Below are 21,037 nucleotides of genomic sequence, written 5' to 3' on the forward strand. Positions count from 1 at the left end.
TATGGGCATTTCCATGAATTTGCACTAAAACTGATAAAGCACAACCCTCCCTTTCACAACAGAAGAGTGCAAATGGTTTCTCATAATCTGGCATTCCCAAAGCCGGAGCACGACACAAGTCTTCTCTCAGCTGGAGGAACGCCATCAAACAATCATTGTCCCATGGTACCGGATCACTCACCTCCTTGTGCGTCAGTTTTTGTAAGGGTTTTGCTTTCAGTGAAAAGTTAGCTATCCACTGTCGGCAGTAACCAACCATTCCCAGGAACATCCTGACTTCTCTCTGTGTTGTAGGCGCATTCATTTTCATTATCGCCTCTATCCTATCTGGTGACACCTTGCGCTTTCCTTTTTCTATCCGGTGCCCCAAGTACTGTACTTCTGTCAGACAGTACTGCAATTTGCTCGGAGATACCTTGTGTTCATTTTCAGCTAAATGGTTCAGCAAGGCAATGGTATCTGTCTTACAAGCCTCTTCTGTTTCTGACGCAACAAGTAGGTCGTCTATGTACTGGACCAGAACCGAGTTATGGGGCAGTACCAGACTTTCAAGGTTTTTCTTCAGTATCTGATTAAAGATTGATGGGCTATCTGTAAACCCTTGTGGAATTCGACACCATGTTAAAACGCGATTTTCCATTTTAAATGCGAAAAGGTACTGTCTCTCTTCATTCAATGGGATTAAAAGAAAGCCTGACAAAGATCTATCACTGTGAACCACTCAGCTTGGAATGGTATCTGAAACAATATCACTGATGGATTCGGTACCACTGGACAACATGAAACAACTATGTTGTTAATTTTTCGAAGATCCTGCACTATTCTAAATTTCCCACTAGGTTTCTGCAAACCCATAATCGGGGAGTTGCATGGACTTCCCACGATTTCTTTCAGTATTCCCTGTTGAATCATAGAGTCGATTACGGGTTTTATTCCTGCAATCGTCTCTGGGGTCAGTTTGTATTGGGGCGTTCTTGGATATTCCGCATTTGGTTTAACCATAATCTTCACTGGCTCTACTCCTTTGATCAGTCCTATCTCTTCGCCAGTAAAATCCCATACTTCGGATGACACTGCACCTCGTAAATCCCCTGGGAGCTCCTCCACTGTCAGTGTAGGATACAGTTCTATGCATGTTCTCGAATTTACAACTTTGAAGGTAGCGTCATCATCTGTCGTCTCTACCTCTACTCCCTGGGGTGTGCAGTATATGGTACAATTCAGTTTGCACAATAAGTCCCTTCCTAACAGACACACAGGACTAGAATCACATACCACAAATTGATGTTCATCCGAGTAGTTTCCTATTTTCACTGACACTGGTTCCGTCAAAGGGCTATTCATTCTCTTATTTGCAACTCCTACCACCTGGATCGTTTCCCCCGACATTGGTAGACCTGGAACCACTGCCGATCTCAAAGTTGATCGAGTAGCTCCAGTATCCACCAAGAATGTTGTAGGACACCCAGCCACTTCTGCCTCAACGAACGGTCCTCTTTGATCCACTTCCAGAACTGCCCCGAGGGTGCAGTCCTCCTCCCTACCTACACGCCGTCCCGTCAATGGATCTACGTAGTAACACTCTTCTTTACCTGTGAACAAAGGCATTTGTCTATAGACCTTCCCTCCTGTGGCAATCTTTGGTGGCTGAGGGAACTGAGCTCGTGGAGCCGAAGTCCCCCCTTTGGCCACATTACTTCTTGACACCGTCACCCTTTTAACTGGAACTTCCTGAACTTCTTCCTCTACTTCTATTTCTACATTCTCAGGATTATAGGGACACTCGCGTCTCCAATGTCCCACCTGGTGACACTGATGACACTTTGTCGTTTTCTTCAGCGTAGCAAGGTCTATTCTAGGCCTCGGGTTTTCCTCGCTGTCTCTATTCTGTCCGTTTGGTTTTCGTCCCATTGTCCCTGTTCCCTGTTGGCGCTGTCCACCCTTTCCAGCTGACTGCATCTGCACTACCATCAATTTTTCCTTTAATTTCTTTGCTTTGGACTCTATCTCATCACTACAGTATCTTGCGTATCTCAAACTCTCATCCAAGGGTTTGTTTTGCCAACAAATTAGATGCTGCTGAATCATCAGACAAATATCAGGTCTCAACCCCAAAACAAACTTTGATACAAACTGTCCTATATCCTTGGGGTCCATTACATCTAGTCCACTGTATTGTTTAAATGCTTTCAGCAATCGCTCATAATACTCATGGACTGTCTCCTTTGGTTCCTGTCTTGTTCGGTCTATTTTTACCCAATCTATGTCTTGTGGTGGCACCTTTTCCTTCAGCCATGTCATTACCCTATCGTATTTTAACATTACTGTTTCTGACGGTCCATTAGTATGGGGATTCCTTTCCGGTTCTGCATTTGGCCACTCGACACTAACCTTGGATGTCATCCACAAGTCTCCTGGGACCACAATGTCAAACAAGGTGTTCAAATCAATCCACAATACTTTCGAGATCTTCACAAACCTCTCTACCTGCTTGTACCACTCGACCGGGTTCTCCCTTAATTTCGGAAATGAGTTGGTAAATGCAACCAAATCTCCCCTACTCCAGGGCACATGTACATAATTCCCATTCGATATTTCCCGCAAAGGGAATGCCTCCATCTGCATTAGCCTTCCCTCTGGAGACATCACATTCGTACTCCGCCTAACAGTTCCCCTTTGGGACCACCTCTCTTCCCATTTGTCCAGATCTCTCCATGCTCTTATTCCTGTGATCAATTCCCTTATGTGTGTTTTTAATCCAGTTGTCCTCCTCTCATCCAAGTCCTGATCTGTATACTGCAACCTGTGGTTACCCTGTAATGACTTGGTTCTGGACAAATCTACCATATACTTGTCTGCCAGTTCAGACAGTTTCTCATGAGTTGCTCTAGCCTTTCGGGTGATGTCCTTTGCTATAAACAACAACTCATCCTGCTCGTACATGTCAATCCTTTCTATCGGCACTGTACCATCTATGATCTCGTCCAGATCAGATTTTAAACTGGACACGTCAAGTCTTTTGGCTTTTATCACAGCTTTTAGTACGCCATCTCTAGAGAGTCTATTTACATCTCTCCCATCACAGCTCTGAGTCCTACGTCTAGGCTCAGGCGAGTTGTGGGGAGTCCTCCCATGTTCCCATCTCTCCAGGTCCCATGCAGTTCCATCCTCTCTGGGTGTATGGTGAAACACTTTCCCATTTCTCATAGTCCCACAAGTCCCATCCTGCATGGTTTCCCTAGATGTATGGTAAGACATTCCGTTATTCCCCATTTCTTCAGCATTTGCCGGTGGTCTCTGATCTCTAGACTCATGGCAAGATCCTTCGCTGTTCCCTATGCTCCCACGACTCCAATGCTGTACGTTATCATTAGGTGCATGGTGAGTACACCTAAACCCATCTCTGTATTCTTGTGTCCTCGGTCTCCCTCACTTTGAATTAAACAAGATGTTTCCTCGCACTCCATACTTCTGCCTCTTTTCTCCTGCTCATTTCCTCTGTCGGTATGACGTATGACTCCTCTACTCTCCTGACTTTTACCATCCCACTCCTGACTGCTTGCGCTAGCCCCGCAGTGAGACAATGTTCCATTGCCTCGACTTCCCCATTCTGCTTCCGCTCTTGGCCTGTTGCTCTGTGCTTCTGTCGACGCTTCCCATTCTCTCAAGTCAGCCCTCAGCTCTTTGTAGGATTTCGGCCGTGGTCCCCTCAGATCCATCGGTCCTCTCTGACCCCCCTGTTCTACTACGGGACCCACTGCTGAATCCAATGGGGTGCTCCAAGTTACTGGTCCTGGCAATTGCCTCCAGGCATTGGTCGTGTTATTCCTTCCTTCCATCTCAACTCTTTCTCTGTCTAGCTGTACCTGTTTTTCCTCTCTCGCATTCTCTGGGCTATAAATCGATCGTATAGGACCTATGGTAACAGGTACTTGAAGAGCCTCTGGCAATCCATGAGACTCAGCCCTCTCTGTTTCTGGCACCTTCTGCACCACAAACCTTCCGACCACACTCTGTACAGGACCATGTTGAGGTGTCTCCTCACCTTTGGTAGGTACCCAATCCGCTATAGGGAGTGGCCTATACCCTTCTATGCCAACCCTGTCTTCCTTCGGGAGCCCCGTACCTTCTGCCTCCCCATTGTCTGGAGGTGGTCTATCTATCAACAACCTATTTATGAGGCCGTCCTCCGACTCGCTCTCATCATCCTCTTCCATGGGTTTCTTTTCACCTGTAACCTCTCTCATGGGGTACAACTTGTCTACTTCAATCGTCCGTACCCTCCATTTCTTGGCTTCCTCATCCCATTTAGCATCTTGTACTGCCCTTACTGATCGCCATACCCTCTCTTGGCGTCTGTTCTGATTCCTGTCGTGCGCCGCCCTAATCCACGCATTAAGGGCCTCAAACTGTGTTGGTCTAGGCAGAGGTCTCAGTGAGGACATGACTGCTTTCAACTGATGCAACACTTCTAGTCTAAAAGTTCCGTATTTCAGAAAGGTCAATTCCTCATTCCCTTCTGTAATCTTACTCCAAGTATCGAGCCACAGTATAGTATGCAACCCAACATTTGCTGCCATATAGTAAGCTGGTGTACCCTCTGGCGGTGCCTCTTCCCCACAATAAGATTCCCTTCTTTTTCTCTTAAAAATCCCTCTCAAGCATTTAAAACACTTCATGTTCAAAATCTACGAATTTCTATTTTCTCCGCATTCGTTTACTTCCTGATGAAAATCCACCAATCTCAGTGCGGTTTTCGCTAACTGGCCTATCACAGCGCGGCTCTTCGCTGACGTCACACCAACCGCCCTATCACTGCGCTGCTCTAGCCGTCGTCACGCCAACCTCCCTATCACAGCGCGGCTCTCGCTGACGTTTCTCGTCCCAGCGCAGCTTCACACTGACCGACCTATCTCAGCACGGCTCTCGCTGACGTCACTCGTCCCCCTTTGCAGCAGTTCCCCTCCTTTCTCCGCTCGTCTCCCGGTCATGCATGCGTCCCATTCATACTCTGAAAAATGATTACTTCCGACCAAGCAATCACCTTTCTCTGACTGTACGTCCCAGTCTAACTGTAATTGTCACCTTGACTGACGAAATGTCTTTTCTTGCACGTCCAGACAATCGCCCTCTCTGATAGGTTACTTGCACACGGTAACTTACGACCTGCGTCCGTTACCCACACACGCACTCTTGCATTCCCCCTATCTCGGTCCTGCGGGGGTCAAAGGTACCTCATGACCTCCTTACTCTGGTCGACAATTACTCTGGATGTTCGATACACCCGAACCACTTAAGCTCTACCCCGAACTTAAGATTTTACCAGGTTGCGCGCGCTCACAACCTTCTCACAATCACACCTCAGGCATTCAACTCCGCATGACATTACAATACAAATACAACACAAAACACCGCAATCTGTTCACGCATGACCCTTGTTATACTCACTCTCGTCCGATACTGCTGCTTTTCTCTCGCGCCGTCAGTGCCTTCTTCGGCAGGCCACCTCTCGAGCTCTAGGGACCTTGGGGTAAACTAACCTAGTCTAGATCACCTTCCTCAAGAAGGTAACCATCCTCACTCTGCTACCAACTGTTAACGCGGGATTTCTAGTCTATAGTTATAGATCTAGATTCCAACTCAGGTCGACTGAACCGTTGGTACCTGTCATTGAGTAAAAGGCAATCCACTACTAGGTTAATCAGTTAAAGACTTACTCCACTCTAAAGAACCACTGAAACTTAAAAGTTTTGAAAGTTTATTATAAAGCCAAACTTAACTGGAGATACAAACATCTCAAAATGAGATTCAAAAGATATACGGGTGTTGAAAAAAGGGTGGCACTACCAACCAGAATATACGATCCTTAAGTATTGCTCGGCGGTGTCGCCTCTTGAACCCACAAAGAAGTTAAACTATTGAAGAGGCAGGCGCTGGAGACTGGAAGGCAGGAAACAAGATTTTTATTCTCTCCGGAGGAGAACACAACGAAACGGACAGAAGGTATCGTTCTGAGGTGCTCTAACTGCATCCCTGAGGCCTGGCCTCTTATACACAAGTTTATCTCTTTATTGCACGTAACACATTCTCGTCGGTACTTTGATGTACGGAAAGACATCCTCAGAATCCCCCCCTTCCCAACCCGTTCCCACGCAAGGTTACAGTGGAAGTCCCTGCCCCGTTCACAACAGGTGGTGATCATCGCGCAGCTGGATATTCCGCCGATTCACGGAGTGTGTGTGGTTCGATCGGATCTCGTAGGGCGGGGGGCTTTGATCAACCCGGGGATCCCTTGCTGGGGGGAAACTTTCTATTGTACGGGGAGGGGCAAGGAACAGTATCGGCAGAGCTGGGTGTCGGCTTGGGAACGAGGAGGACGAACGGGCACACGGGAAAAAGGGGGTTTGCATCAAAGGGCCGGGGATCATAAATGGGAAGAGGGGAGGTGTTGCGCTGAGAACAGACGAGGGCCCGGGGCAGAGCAGCGCTGAAGAGGGGTTTTATGATTCGCGGCAGGTGCAGGCAGGGGGGTTGTCAGTATGCGGGGGATGCCGGCGAAGCTAGGAGGGGGAGAGAGGCGCGCTGGCTCTCGGCGAGAGCAGGGAAACCATGGTGTTCAAAATGGCGGCTGTTTTACGCGCACAAAAAGGTTAAGGAGAGCAAGAGGGCGCCGATAATGTTGACGGTCTCAGCCCAACTTTCAACAGTCCCCCCTTTTCAACATATCTAGCCAACTTGCTTTACTCAATGTCAATTTTCATCAAATTCCTAACTTCGGTATCATACAATGCTCTCATGTGTTCGCTTCCAAAGTCCACAGTTTTGGGAAAAATACAACTCGCACATAAAGAACACATAGGTGGCAGACATTGAATTCCCAAGCACAGGCCACATATTACAACTACGGGAATCATGATAATGGTGAGCAGTCTCCAGCCCCAGCTTTTGACGGTGTCCCAGAACCAACCACCAAGCGACCATTCTTCTTGCTCTTGGTGAACTTCCGAAGAGAGTCTGTGAAGATGTTCGATGGCTTTGTACACTGAGGGTGAGTTGTCCGGTATGTATGTGCAACAGCTGGACCCAATTATGCGGCATGCTCCTCCACGGTCCGCCAGAACCACATCTAGAACGAGGCGGTTCTGAAGAGCCACCAAACGGACCGCTTGGAGCTCGGCAGTGTTGTTGGCAAAGATGCCCGCTGTGATGTTCATGGTCGTCTCGACTGCCTGAGTCAAATGTCGGATGGCACGGCTGTTTGCCATCGGGCCCCAGAGGGGGACGAGTCCTTTCATAGCATCGAGGAACTGCGCCCCTGTTGAGTCGGCTTGTTCAATGTCTTTGGCTCGTTTTTGCCTGTGGTGATTCGCTGGGGCTACATAAGTCGGAGGAAGGACGAAGGAGATGTAGCAAGTGCCCCCCCAGCCTTTGGGGAGCCAGGTGTAGGCCATCGTGCCGCAGATGAAATACATGTTTGGGGATGACACAAAGGAAGGTGGATCCGTGGAATCCAAAGTTCTGGTAAAGCGGCAAGCGCTGCGACCCACCAGCTGTGTCCCAAGTCCTTCTACACACATGTGGCCTGTGACGTTGATGACCGACAGGGCCACAGTCAGAGTGGCAGCCGTTCGTTTCCGCAGATAGGAGAAGGTGGGTCTGGTTGGATTGTTGAACACCTGCATTTCGATTCGTTCTTTAGCCGGGATGTCCATTTGGATCGAGTCGCTGGGGGTCAGCGGGCAGAAGTGTGTCTTTGTCTTGTTTCGCCCGGCCCCGTGAGAAGAATGTGCTGCAGTTCTGCTGGAGGTGGCATTGCCCGTATAGCTTTCTTGCAGGAGGATCAGCCAAGCAAGGCAGGAGCCGTGGACAGAGAAGGGTGAAGGGATGAATGGTATTGAATGTCCAGTGGCATGGGGTAGCAACCCACAGATCCAGCAGTTGGTGGTATTGGTGGTAAGATTGTGCTGGTGAAGTAGCTGCACGAAAGAGTTGTTCCAAAACTCCTTTCGCCTCTCTCTTAGTTGAGGAGAGAGCGAAATTAGATAATGGTCCTTCATGGTGGTAGGCTGAGCAGTGGTTAGGAATGTTTCGTGAGCAGGTGCATGTTCTTCCAAAATCCAGAGCGTGGTCATGAGGAGAAAACAGAAGAGGATTGTGATGAAGAGTGCAATTGTCTTTGAGCTATGGAGTCTGTCTGTTCTCGGATTTCTGTAGTGGGTATTTCCTGCTGTCCCCGTCGGCTTCTTGTTTGGCGCTTCCATCATCTTCTTATCTGGCGCTTCCATCATCTTCGTTTTCAAGGTGCTCGGTAGTGGGCAGGACCACAGACTTAGTTTTAGCTTCTCTCCAGGTAACCCTTGGTAGTTTGGGTCACCGTTCTGAGATCCTTTAACCTAGTCCGTGGCCTACTTAGCCGAAGCTCCCTCCTTTCGACGCAGGAAATACCCTTCTCGAGATGGCACAGTGGGGTCAGGATGTTTTGAAAGTTCAAGTGTCTCAGTATCAGGATAGCAGTTCAACGATGGTCGGTCCTGGTTCAGGAGCTCTTCTTGGGTGTTGACGGTGTCTGTCGTGGCCAGGGCTGGAGGGACCTTTTTGCAGTGATGAGCGTGCAGCCAGTGTTTCTTCCCCTCCACTCGAAGTGCGGTCCGAGTGGTGATCAGCACTTGCCAGGGGCCCGTCCACCGGGGTTCCAAACTCTTTGATCGCTGAAAATTTCGGATCAGCACGAAGTCCCCCGGCTGGATGGCGTGACCCGGACCCCTGGAAGCATCGGGGATGGCCTGCTGCACCTGCTGATGAAGGACAGACAAAGTTTCAGTCAATTTGTACAGATAATCAGACAATAGGACGTCCGGAACGTCATGAATGGAAGTTGGTTTCGGGGCAGACCAGACGCTCATGGGTCGACCGAAGACAACTTCATAAGGGGTTAAGTGATGACGGGTGGGGGTAGAGCGCATCGATAGCAATGCCAATGGGAGGGCGTCTGGCCATTTCAGGCCCGTGGTAGCCACTATTTTGGCCAGTTTAAGCTTTAGTGTGGCATTGTGTCGTTCGACAAGCCCAGCAGATTGAGGGTGGAAGACTGCGTGGAATTTCTGTTTAATACCCAGCCCATTTAGGATGAGCTGGATAACTTTGGCTACGAAGTGGGGGCCATTATCACTCCATAAAACACGACAGAGGCCATAACGGGGGAAAACTCCTTTAACAGAACCTTTGCAGTGGCCATAGCGGTGTTGTCACGGGTTGGATATGCTTCCACCCACTTGCTAAATGCGCACACCACGACGAGCACATATTTCAAGCCTTGGCATCTGTCTAGCTGGATGTAGTCCATCTGCAGGACTTCAAATGGGTGGTTTGGGACCCCAAATCCCCCCCGGGGTACTACAGTTCCTTTCCCGGGGTTGTGTTGCAGGCATATTAAGCATTGTTGGACCAGGCGTTTGGCGGAATCTGGGATCTTGTCATTGTGCCAAACCCTGGAGACAAGTTCGATCATGGGGGCTGATCCTATGTGGGCAGGGGAGTGTGCCATGGTTAATATGGGAATCAAGTATGAATCAGGTAGCAACCATCTGTTCGTGTCTTTTGTCCGCCAGCAGCCTTCATCGTCTTTCAATCCCACCCGTGTCCATTCAGTCAATTCGTGTTGTGTGCTAGCCGTTTGTATGTCTCTAATTGTGTCCTTGGCGTCAGTCCAGTTTTCTGCTTGTGACCTGGTCACGTACATACGTGTTGTCGTTCTATTTTCAGCTGTCGTTCGGGCGGTGATGTCGGCTAGTGCATTTCCCTGTCCAATAATGTCTGTCACTTTCTTGTGTGCCTGGCATTTGATAACGGCAAGTTTGTTGGGGAGGAGGACAGCTTCGATTAAGGCGGAGACTAAATCCCCGTGCAAAATGGGTGTGCCGTGTGAGGTCAAGAATCCTCTCTCCTTCCAGAGGAGCCCAAAATGGTGATCCACCCCGAAGGCATACTGGCTGTCGGTGTAAATGTTCGCTGTGGTTCCTGTTGCCAGGATGCAGGCTCGCGTCAAAGCAATCAGTTCCGCTGCCTGGGCAGATCGCTGGGTGATGCGGGCTGTTTCTACTACAGTTCGAGCCGTGGTGACTGCATAGGCAGCGGAAGTGGTACCATCGGAGAGTTTGATGCAAGAACCGTCCACCCACAGCTCCCCGTCGGGGTCAGGGAAAGCCGTGTCTCTGAGATCGACCCTACTCCTGGTCTGTTCGTCCGTAAGAGTCACGCAGTCATGTACGGGGTGCACATTGGGATCGTTCTCTGGCACGGGTAACAGAGTTGCTGGGTTCAGTGTGGTGCATCTTTTCAGGGTGATATGGGGGGCAAGCAAGGTCAGTTCGTATCCAGTCAGTCGTGCACTCGTCAGATGTTGCGTCTTGGTTTGGTTCAGGAGGGTGTCGACTGCATGGGGTACCAGTACCGTGAGGGAATTCGAGAGTACAATCCCCTCACTCTGTCGGATAGAGATTGCAGCAGCAGCTACAGCTCGAAGACAGGCAGGCAATGCTCTGGCGACAGGGTCAAGAGTGGCAGAGAAGTAAGCGCACGGTCGTTGCTTAGGGCCGATGGCCTGGGTCAGGACAGATAAAGCGCACCCCTCCCTTTCGTGAGTGTAAAGGGAGAAGGGCTTTTTGTAATCAGGGGTACCTAGGACAGGGGCTGAGCAAAGGGCATCTCGCAGTTCTGTGAAGGAAGTTTGACACTCAGGGGTCCAAGGGAGTGGGAAAGGGACGTCTTTGTTTAGCAGAGAAAGCAGTGGTTTTACAACGAGGCTGAAGTTTGGTAACCATTGTCGGCAGAAGGAGGTGAGGCCTAATAGGGAGCGAACCTGCTTCTGGGTCTTAGGGACAGGGGTATCTAGAATGGTTTGGATTCGATCAGGGGTGAGTTTTCTTCCATCTTTGGACAAAAGGTGGCCTAGGTAAGTGACCTGGGGTAGGCAGAATTGCAACTTCTTCTTGGAGACCTTGTGGCCATTTTCCGCAAGGAAGTGCAAGAGTTGAATGGTGGCGGTAACCGCTAGAGGGGTGGTGTCGGCTGCCAAAAGGATGTCATCGACATATTGTACCAACACCACTCCGTCGGGTAACTGGACTTGGTCTAGTTGTCTTTTGAGGGCCTGGCTGTAAATGCTAGGGCTTTCCGTGTAGCCTTGAGGCGCTCGGCAAAACCTATATGAGCGGGCTTTTAGGGTAAAGCCGAAGAGATATCGGCTGTCTGGGTGGATGGGGATGGAGAAGAATGCGTTCTTGAGGTCGATGACGGAAAAGGTGGTGGCAGTGGATGGAATCAAAGTCAGGATGGTGGTGATGTCTGAGACCACAGGGTACTGGGGTACCACCACTTTGTTGATCTCTCGGAGGTCGATTATAAAACGGTATGCTTTCTCATCTCCCTCTCCCTGCTTCTTGATAATGGGCAAGATAGGGCTGTTGCAAACGTTGCTAACTACTTCCTCTACCACTCCTGCGTCTATCAGTGACTGGATAATCATTACCAATGCCTTCTCGCCCTCTGGCGATATCCGATATTGTGGGAGTTTTGGGAGTGTTGCGTCTGGTCGGACAGTAATGTGCACTGGGTCAATTAACATACGCCCTACGTCCGAATCCGCTTTGGCCCACAGATACGGAGGTAGAGTGTCAAGCAGGGACGCGTCAACGTCGGTGATGGAAAACATGTGTCGGGGAGAGCAATGTCTAAGCAGAACGGGGTTGTCGTAAAGAAACACTCGAACTCCATCTTGAGAACACCTGATCGTCGCTCGGAAGTGTTTCAGTAAGTCAAGTCCCATAATGGCGTCAGGGCTATTGGAGGAAAGCAAGAACGTGGTGTCGGTGGTGTTGTTTTCTACGTCAAAGAGAATCGGGGCAGACAAAGGGTTGGTGGAGGGCGTTCCATCGAAACCTGTCGATGTTATGAGTGAGCCAGACAAGGGTGCCCTTGGAATCAGTCGTTTAGATAACGCACTACGTGTTGCGCCAGTGTCTACCAGAAATGGAGACTTGGTACCCAGGACCTTAGCAGTGACATAAGGGCCCTTCTGGTCAACATAGAGCTCGACTGGATCCCTCCCTCGCCCTTGGCTGTCCTATGCGAAGGTGTGAGTGTCGTCATAGTCAGATTGTTGATATTGGTTCTGCCTGGGTCGATCGAACGTATTTGGTCTGCTTGATCTGTCGTTAGTCGCGTCATTTGGGGGCCCTCGTTGTTGTCCCTTAGGTCTCGGTCCGTTTGCTACATCCCTGGGGTCTTTGTTTCTGATCATTTCCAGAAGAACTGGGCACTGGGATTTCCAATGGCCAGTCCCTTTGCAGAAAGCGCACTGGTTTTCTCTAAGGTCTGTGCGTCCACTGTAGGAAGTCAGAGTGCGGTCCTGGGGAAATGTAGTCTTAGGGACGTTTGTCTGGTAGTTTCCCCGGTATTGGTCTCGTCCTATAGTCACCCCTTGCAGTTTGGCAATCATCACCCTCTCTTTTAAGTCCTTCTTCTTTTTCTCTGTCGCCCTATCGTTTTCATTTTTCTGATGCTCATAATATTGGGCCATTTGGAGAATCGCTGTAGGTTTGGAGGCTGCCCAACTACTCTCGCTGGCCTGTAGTTTCTGGGAGATTTCCGATGATAGGCCCTTAACATAATTCTGGACAAACAGATGGTGTCCGGTTGCAGTGGTCATGTCCTGGCCGCTGTAATCGGAGAACACCGTTTCAAACCGGGAGAAGTATTCCGATACATCCTCCTGGGGTTTTTGGCGACAGGCTGTTACTATCGACCAGTCCACTTTCTTTTCTGGGATTAGGGTTTTTAATTTCTCTACGATTTTATCTGGGAGGTCTAGAATGGATTTCAAAGGCTTCTGTCCTGGTCCCCGTTGTTTATCCAGGTCATTGAGTTGTGACCAGGTATGTCCAAACAGCTCAAGGTGGTCGACTTTCCGGATTTGCTTCCACACATCAGCTGGTAGACATAACCCGAAGAACAAGTCGATGTCAGCCAGGGTCATAATCGTTGAGCCCAGGGCTGTACCCAATTCAGTATAGAAGGCAGTGGGGTTTTTACGTAGGTCGGGTAGAGATTTCCGGAATGTCAGTATCTCTTGCCGGTCCCATAGCTGGTAGACCCAGTTGTACACTACCCTTCCCTTCGCATCTTGGTTGTTTGCATCATCGTGAGTCCCTGTACCCCGAGGAGGAACCCAGTAAGGGGCAGCCTCTCGTATCGGCATCATGGTGTTAGATTGCTCGGTTGGTGGTTCGGTCACTACGGAGGCTGCGGATTTAGCTCCCGGCTTTCGTTCAGTGAGGTGGCGGAAAACCTCAAGCGTACGCGTAAGGAGGTCCGACACATCACACTCGCCCTCATCCCCGATATCGACCTTCCGGTACAGAGTCCTTAGGCTCTCGGGACCTTTGTCTCGATATCGGTCCTCGTATGCATTCAAGACATGATAACACAGTCGTACGGTAAAATGTCGTCTGTGACTCCCTGTATACGAGCTGAACATATCTGTGATGTACTCTTCATCATCCTTCCTTTCTACCAGTGTCCTTGCTATTTTGTCGATCCCCGCTCGCTCATCTTTGTCTAGTCTGTTTGTTCTTGCAGGGCCAGCCCCTCGAGTCTCATGGTCGTCTAACGTTGTTGTTGATGCGGGTTTTAATACAAGGGGTTCGGCTGGCACAGAGGCCATTGGGGCCGACGCTGTGGCGGTACCTTCGTTTGTACCTGGGGGTGGCGCGTGCTGCGCCAAGGGTTGAGAAGGGGCATATGGAGGGGGCATGTAGATGATAGGAGGACCTAACAGCAGGTCCTCATTGGCTCGTTGTTTCGAGGGTAAATCAGGGTAGAGCATGGAGGGAGTTCTAACCGGACACTGGCTTGGCGTTTCCATTTCTAGTTTCTGTTTAGCTTTCTCTCTTTCCTTTATCTCTTTTTCTAAGTTCTGGGCAGCTAGGTGGGCTGCTTTTCGCAGCTCTTTTTCCAGTCTACTCTCAGTTTTCTTTTTATGTTGTTCAGTTTCTTTTCGCCACATGCCGAAACTGTCAAGCATAGTGGGTGTTGTCTTGTTTTTACCCAGGGCAGTTTCCAGCGTTTTTATTTTATCATCATCGAAGGATCCTATCAGGGGCCACTGACTTTCTTGACCCTTTTTCGTATATTTATGCCATAGTTTACTATAGGCTATAGCGGTCAATCCATGCTTCATGAACATGTCCTTATTAGGGGTGCCTTCCAGTGGGGCTGGATGGTCCATCTCTAATAAGCGGTCCGGGCTAAACAGGCTACTAATCAGTGGGGAGAAGACAGACATGACGGCTCGTAACGAGGGACTAAAAAGTCAGCACTGCCTATCTTATCACTAGGTGCAAAAACTGGACAGAATATTTCTATTCTACGTTGTTTGCAGGCAGTGAATACCTCATGGATCAAAATAACAAAAGACCAATAAATAACAATGGGGAGAATGAGTAGGTCCGCAAAGATCTGCGTTACCTACCCTTTTCACTGTCTGCAAAAAGGGTGGTCTCTTCCCTGTTTGCAGACAGGGAATCTCCAGGAAACAATAGTTTTGCGAACAACAGTTCAGTTTCAAGTAATTATTGAGTGGGGGAGAAAAAAATAAGCACGGCTGCTGCCCTACCTATCCTCCACTGCTTGCAAAGAGAGAGCCCGTTGTTTCTCCGTTTGCAGACAGTGAATCTCCAAATAAATAAAAAGAGCAATACTAGTATTTTTAAACAATCAAGCAATCAAGCAATCATTTCGCAACTTGTCGTGATTACACGACCTTACCCGGACCGCATGGACAGTTTCTTGTCTTCCGAATCCAGCGCCCGATCGTCCCCTCTTCTCCGTTATCCTCGCGGCACTCCTTATGGTTCCCAGTCAGGACCGTAGATCACTCGAGAGAGGTCTGTTCGGAACCAGTGAAGTTCGGATGATCGGCTGTCAGACGAGGGTCTATCGGACAGACGCGTTCCCGATCGTTGCAGTCGTTCACTTTGTCGTCAGGACCTCTCCCACTGGAACCATGGGTCGCTGATGGGCCCCACGCTTGGGACGCCAATTGTTGAAAAAAAGGGTGGCACTACCAACCAGAATATACGATCCTTAAGTATTGCTCGGCGGTGTCGCCTCTTGAACCCACAAAGAAGTTAAACTATTGAAGAGGCAGGCGCTGGAGACTGGAAGGCAGGAAACAAGATTTTTATTCTCTCCGGAGGAGAACACAACGAAACGGACAGAAGGTATCGTTCTGAGGTGCTCTAACTGCATCCCTGAGGCCTGGCCTCTTATACACAAGTTTATCTCTTTATTGCACGTAACACATTCTCGTCGGTACTTTGATGTACGGAAAGACATCCTCAGAATCCCCCCCTTCCCAACCCGTTCCCACGCAAGGTTACAGTGGAAGTCCCTGCCCCGTTCACAACAGGTGGTGATCATCGCGCAGCTGGATATTCCGCCGATTCACGGAGTGTGTGTGGTTCGATCGGATCTCGTAGGGCGGGGGGCTTTGATCAACCCGAGGATCCCTTGCTGGGGGGAAACTTTCTATTGTACGGGGAGGGGCAAGGAACAGTATCGGCAGAGCTGGGTGTCGGCTTGGGAACGAGGAGGACGAACGGGCACACGGGAAAAAGGGGGTTTGCATCAAAGGGCCGGGGATCATAAATGGGAAGAGGGGAGGTGTTGCGCTGAGAACAGGACGAGGGCCCGGGGCAGAGCAGCGCTGAAGAGGGGTTTTATGATTCGCGGCAGGTGCAGGCAGGGGGGTTGTCAGTATGCGGGGGATGCCGGCGAAGCTAGGAGGGGGAGAGAGGCGCGCTGGCTCTCGGCGAGAGCAGGGAAACCATGGTGTTCAAAATGGCGGCTGTTTTACGCGCACAAAAAGGTTAAGGAGAGCAAGAGGGCGCCGATAATGTTGACGGTCTCAGCCCAACTTTCAACACGGGTATCAATACAAACATGAATTTTCTGAATGCTCTCAGTCGGCAAAAGAATATCACCAAAACCAATTCTAGAATTAGCAAAGTTACGAGGATGAACACAAGCTGTAGCTTATGAGTCATTTACAGAAAAGAAGAAATCAGGTTAGACTGTCCCTACTCTTGACTAAGTGACATCCCTACTTAGCAAGATCTTAACCTAAAAAGGTGTCAGCAGTGGTGACTTCCAAAGAAGATCACACACTTCCCTTAGTCTTTGTTTCAAAGTCGATGTCTCGCAGTTCCCTATCTGCCTACCCATCCGCTCTCTTAGGTTCCTCAGATCATCTGCCTTCCTCCACCCCGGGGTGCTGTCCCTAATACAAAATCACATTTACATTAGAAACGCCCCTAGAGACGCCTCTCACGTGGTGTTGGTTCTGACGGCAACTTCCATGCTGGTACTCCTTCTAGGCCCATCGTTAGCGTTGACCTTGCTTCCCAGGCTTCTCTCCGGCAAGACGGTACCCCCAGGAAATTCCTGAAGACTCCTCCAGGCCTGTGCCAGGCTCTCTTGAACAAAAGTCTATTCATCATTTTCCTGATAAAACCCCCTCGCACCTGCAAACAGACACTTTCTCTATAGGCCCCAAATTCCGGCCTCCACCATATCTTTAAGTCGTAAACCATGTAACAGGATTCATAGTTAGTGTCTAGCACGACTTTTCACTAACGAGCACATACAGATCAAAAGGAATGACTTTGTCCTTTTAGGCTTATTAGGATTACATGAAACAAGCCTATGCACTCTGTAAAACATTTAATTTCTTTGTTAAACAGTATCCTAAATTACTACACACACGAATTATATGGAAACACTTCTATAAAATATATTTCAGTTCCATGATCAATAATACTTGAACCACAATAACATTAAAATCCAGATTATGTGGAAATGCATCAGCTTCATGTACTCTTTGTGAACTGCCATGTGGCCTACACATTTCTACGTTTAGCAGAATTACATTTTCCCTTTCCACAGCCACATAACGTAGGATTCCAACCTCATCCTATTATTTCTACACAATTCTACATTAGTTCTCACACAGATATATGCATTCTATTCTAATTAAACACTATTATGTACCTTCACTCTATAATTTCGACACTCTTATATACTGTTTACTAAATTAATACAACATGCTTGTAAATATGGTGCACTTCTACAGTTTTTCTTAACTTGTGCTCTCTCAAATTCATGTCCCACTTGAATTCTACTGATGCAACTAGAATCCTGAACATGGTCTACAGGAATATTGAGACCTGCTCCCACTGTACAATTATTATTTCCTTTCTGTCAACATTTACACTGGATGGTGTAGCTGAGGGGGTCATTTGATTCCAAAGGAAGATACTGGTCTAGGTAGGCTTGCCAATTAAATAGATTGGGAAAATCCTGAAGTGTACTGGAACAAACTGTGTGGAGTAAATCTTCTCTGTTTGCAACACCCTTGTAAGTTTTTTTGAAAAGTGGGTAGAGTCAATAGAGACATGCTTTGGAGACTTCAAGGTTTGTGGTAACAGAAACTGCATGTATCCCAAGATAAAATTAATGCTAGAAAACCGTACTTCAAACAATGATGTGGATGTTTTATACACCGTTGTGAGAACTAATTTTGCCCCACTTAGATGTTTTTCAACAGTATGTCCACATCTGATCTAGTGATCCTGCAAGAGGTTTCCTGGGCAGTTTTCAGTGGAGATATGTTTGACTATGGATGGGTAGTTTAATCCTGATTCTCCAGGTCACAGTTTTACTGTTACGCTTCATTGGAGACATTTTCACTGTTTCTTGTTTCGATAAATTTCCATGCAGTTATTTTTAGCAGTGGTACTTTTCATTATTTTTTGTTTTCCATTAATGTATAATGCAGCGACTTTTGCCATGGAGTGTTTTAATCTTATTGTCTTTCTTTTTGTAATGCTTTTTGAAATCCTTACCCATTTTCTCCATATTGTCTCTATTTCTGGTAGTAAATCTATTTTGTTTTCCTTAAACTGTTATTGGACATTGAATTAGTTTGTTCCATACTGCATTGTTACATTGGTTGATTTATCATGGACAACATCCCTGTACACTTTCTGTACCTTGTACAAATGTATCAATCAGCATTCTGAGCCTGGCTTCATTGCTTCACACACTCACCAAGGTATCTTATGGTGAAGCGAGCAGACAACAAGGCACCCATTGGATTTGTCTGTTTGAAATATAAGGTAGCTCAAATCAAATACATTTTGACGAGGTCCCCGCCATCTTTGAGAGTTGTCCGAATAGGTCCTTCCTTCCTTTTCAGAGCATGAACCACAATGCAAAACTGAGCACGGGATTAGGATATTTTAACTTAATAATTATACGTATCAATTGTGGGTGAAATCAATCATATAATGTATATCAAGTAATGCTGAGTCAATAGGATGTTCTAATGTCAAGAAAAACGGAATTGTTGGACAGCTGTTCATGCAGATCAGCTCAACACAATGTTGTGCTGCACTCGTCAGCCTTTATAAGGTGTAGTAAATAGGCCATCACGTTGCACCTCGTGCGCACCCACCAAAAACTTTCGCAAATCTATTCCTTTGAGTGATGGTCTCAAATGTGAGCCAACTAGTTATTGGCCAAAAGTTGTCTAAATATGTACATTTTTCAGGCTAACCACCGTGAATGCAACGCATTCAAAAATGCCTAAAATGTAAAGGGCATCGGTCCATGGGGGATCAGTGTGAACCTAATGGCTTTCATGAATCACACAGCAAATTATATTGTCTTGTGCAAACTCATCTCTCTTGGACTCAGATTTTCAACTGCAAATGAGAAGTGTTTTGTAGCAACAATTATCCCTTAATTAGGCAATCAAAAAGCTCCGAAACAAAGCAACTCAAATGAAGAGACGTATTTCGGTGGAGGGGGACTTATCCGAAAGTGGCAAATCTGAACAGTTTATGTGGTGCATATAGTAATTGATAAATAACGTAAGTGAGACATGAAGACATTGTGTGTTCCCTTCGCCCCCAGGTACGTCTACCAGTGTAATGCATGATAAAGTTATTTGAACTTCTTCACTGCTGCAGCTCTCTCAGAAAAAAAACACTCCCGACGGTTATTTACACTCCAGGGCCTTGCTTGAAGCAGCAGACTCCTTGTATTGATGTTTTTAACCAATACCTTGTTCCTCGGCAGGGGGCACGGCCCTGCGCCTGCGTCAACACTCTTAATTGGATTTATGAAGTCTGCAATCGGATACAATTATCACAACTTCAAGGCTTGCGGGAAACATCTCTGCATAACAATGCGTTTTATGAAGGAAATAAATACGACTCTGAAACTTGAAAACAAAATGTGCTCTTCGACAGACAGTGCTTCTACACGCCTGCTCAGTTCTCTCCTCACTAATCGGATAAAGGAATGGTTGCATTCTGAGGCATTTTCAAATATGATATGAACTCTTTTAACGTGAATTTTGTATCTTGTCGAGCAGTTCCAAATTATAATGTGTCGGTAATTTCCTATCTATCACCTTCTTACCAACTCACTCAGATACCATTTTAACAAAGATGTCTTAGTCCATTCCATCTTGATTCTCTTAATTATATTTTCTTTCTCGCTCCCTCGACGCAGACACCTGCCTCTGCCTTCCCCTCCCCCATTCTCCTATCCTCTGCTTCCAATTGACTCTCCTTCCCACCGCTCACATTCTCACTGGCGTGGAATCAAACACACTGTCTCTCGGTCAATGAGGAAGCCAGCAGGAGTTCGCTCCAATCAGAAATCTCATTTTCACCGAAAGGAAGGTGCAAACTAGTGTCACTCTTTCTGCTCTCTCTGCTCCTCCTGCCCCACCTGCCCCTCCCCAGGGTAAGGACGGGGACGGAGTCAGGGGGCTTTGGCTGAAAATGAAGAAGAGAGCATTGTGTGCAGGAATTACCCAAGATGGAGGAGGGTGGCTAATGTCACGGCATGGCACTGGCCAGTGAGTGCTCAAAACCATCCAGCTCACGAGCAACAACATGGACTATAAGTATCTTCCTTGGGGACTATCATCCAAGTCTGTGTTTGCTGTATTGGTCGTATCCAGAATACACTTTTGTGCCCTTACTCTCTTCTACCATTTAATGGGAATGACGAGCAATTTTAAATGATATGTTTTTATTTTAGATATGCCAGTTCACTCCAAAAACACAAAGTCAAAGGAGTTGTGTTGCACTTGAACGTGTATTAACAAATTATTGTGTGCGTTATGCTGCTATGAGAAAATATAAAGAAATCAGAAAACTTCCTGGATCTCGATAATCACCTGCTACCCAGACAACTATATGCGTATTAGAGCTCACTCAAAATAAATAAATTCTCAAGGCATATTCATAGGTGGCACTCTTAAGACTAAAAAAAGAATAATCACTTCCAGTCTAGCTAACCCGGCGATGCCCTTAAGACTGTTTGGGTGAGTCGCAAAGGCAGCAGATAGCCAGGTGAATAGCTGAGCAGTTCAGCAGCGTGCCATAACCCTGAGAGCACCTATTTTCAGTTTAAGGAATGCGACCTGGAACTTTACATCAGCGCCAGGCAGTTACATTACACAAGGTCACATTCATTTTAGGCAGGGGAAATTCTGGGTTTTGCCCAAAATCAGAGGAGGTTGAACCGACACCGAGACTCGAACGTGGATCTGCAATTTCAAAGTAGGCAGCTCTGGAATTGGAAGTAGAAAAAAATGGAAGTTTTTGTGTTTGGTATACCCGTCCCACTTACTTGCCGTAAGTGGGACGGGAAAGCTAAAGAATGATGGATTAAACTCAGATCTTTGTCACTGGGGGTGAATGTTTGCATTGTTGAGCATTCCGTCCATCATTTGTTCCTTTTGCTTTTGTCACCCTAAGTTAGAAGGGCATGCCCAGCCGTGGGTCCCGTGCTCTGTGCACCACTGGATTTACATTACAATTGCCCAAAAATTTGATGAAGAGAGACCACGACAGGTTGAGAAAAATATGGCAAATAACCTCCCAATAATCATTGCATCCAC

The sequence above is a fragment of the Lissotriton helveticus genome, chromosome 3_1 (genome assembly GCF_964261635.1).
Source record: "Lissotriton helveticus chromosome 3_1, aLisHel1.1, whole genome shotgun sequence".
Classification (NCBI taxonomy): Eukaryota; Metazoa; Chordata; class Amphibia; order Caudata; family Salamandridae; genus Lissotriton; species Lissotriton helveticus.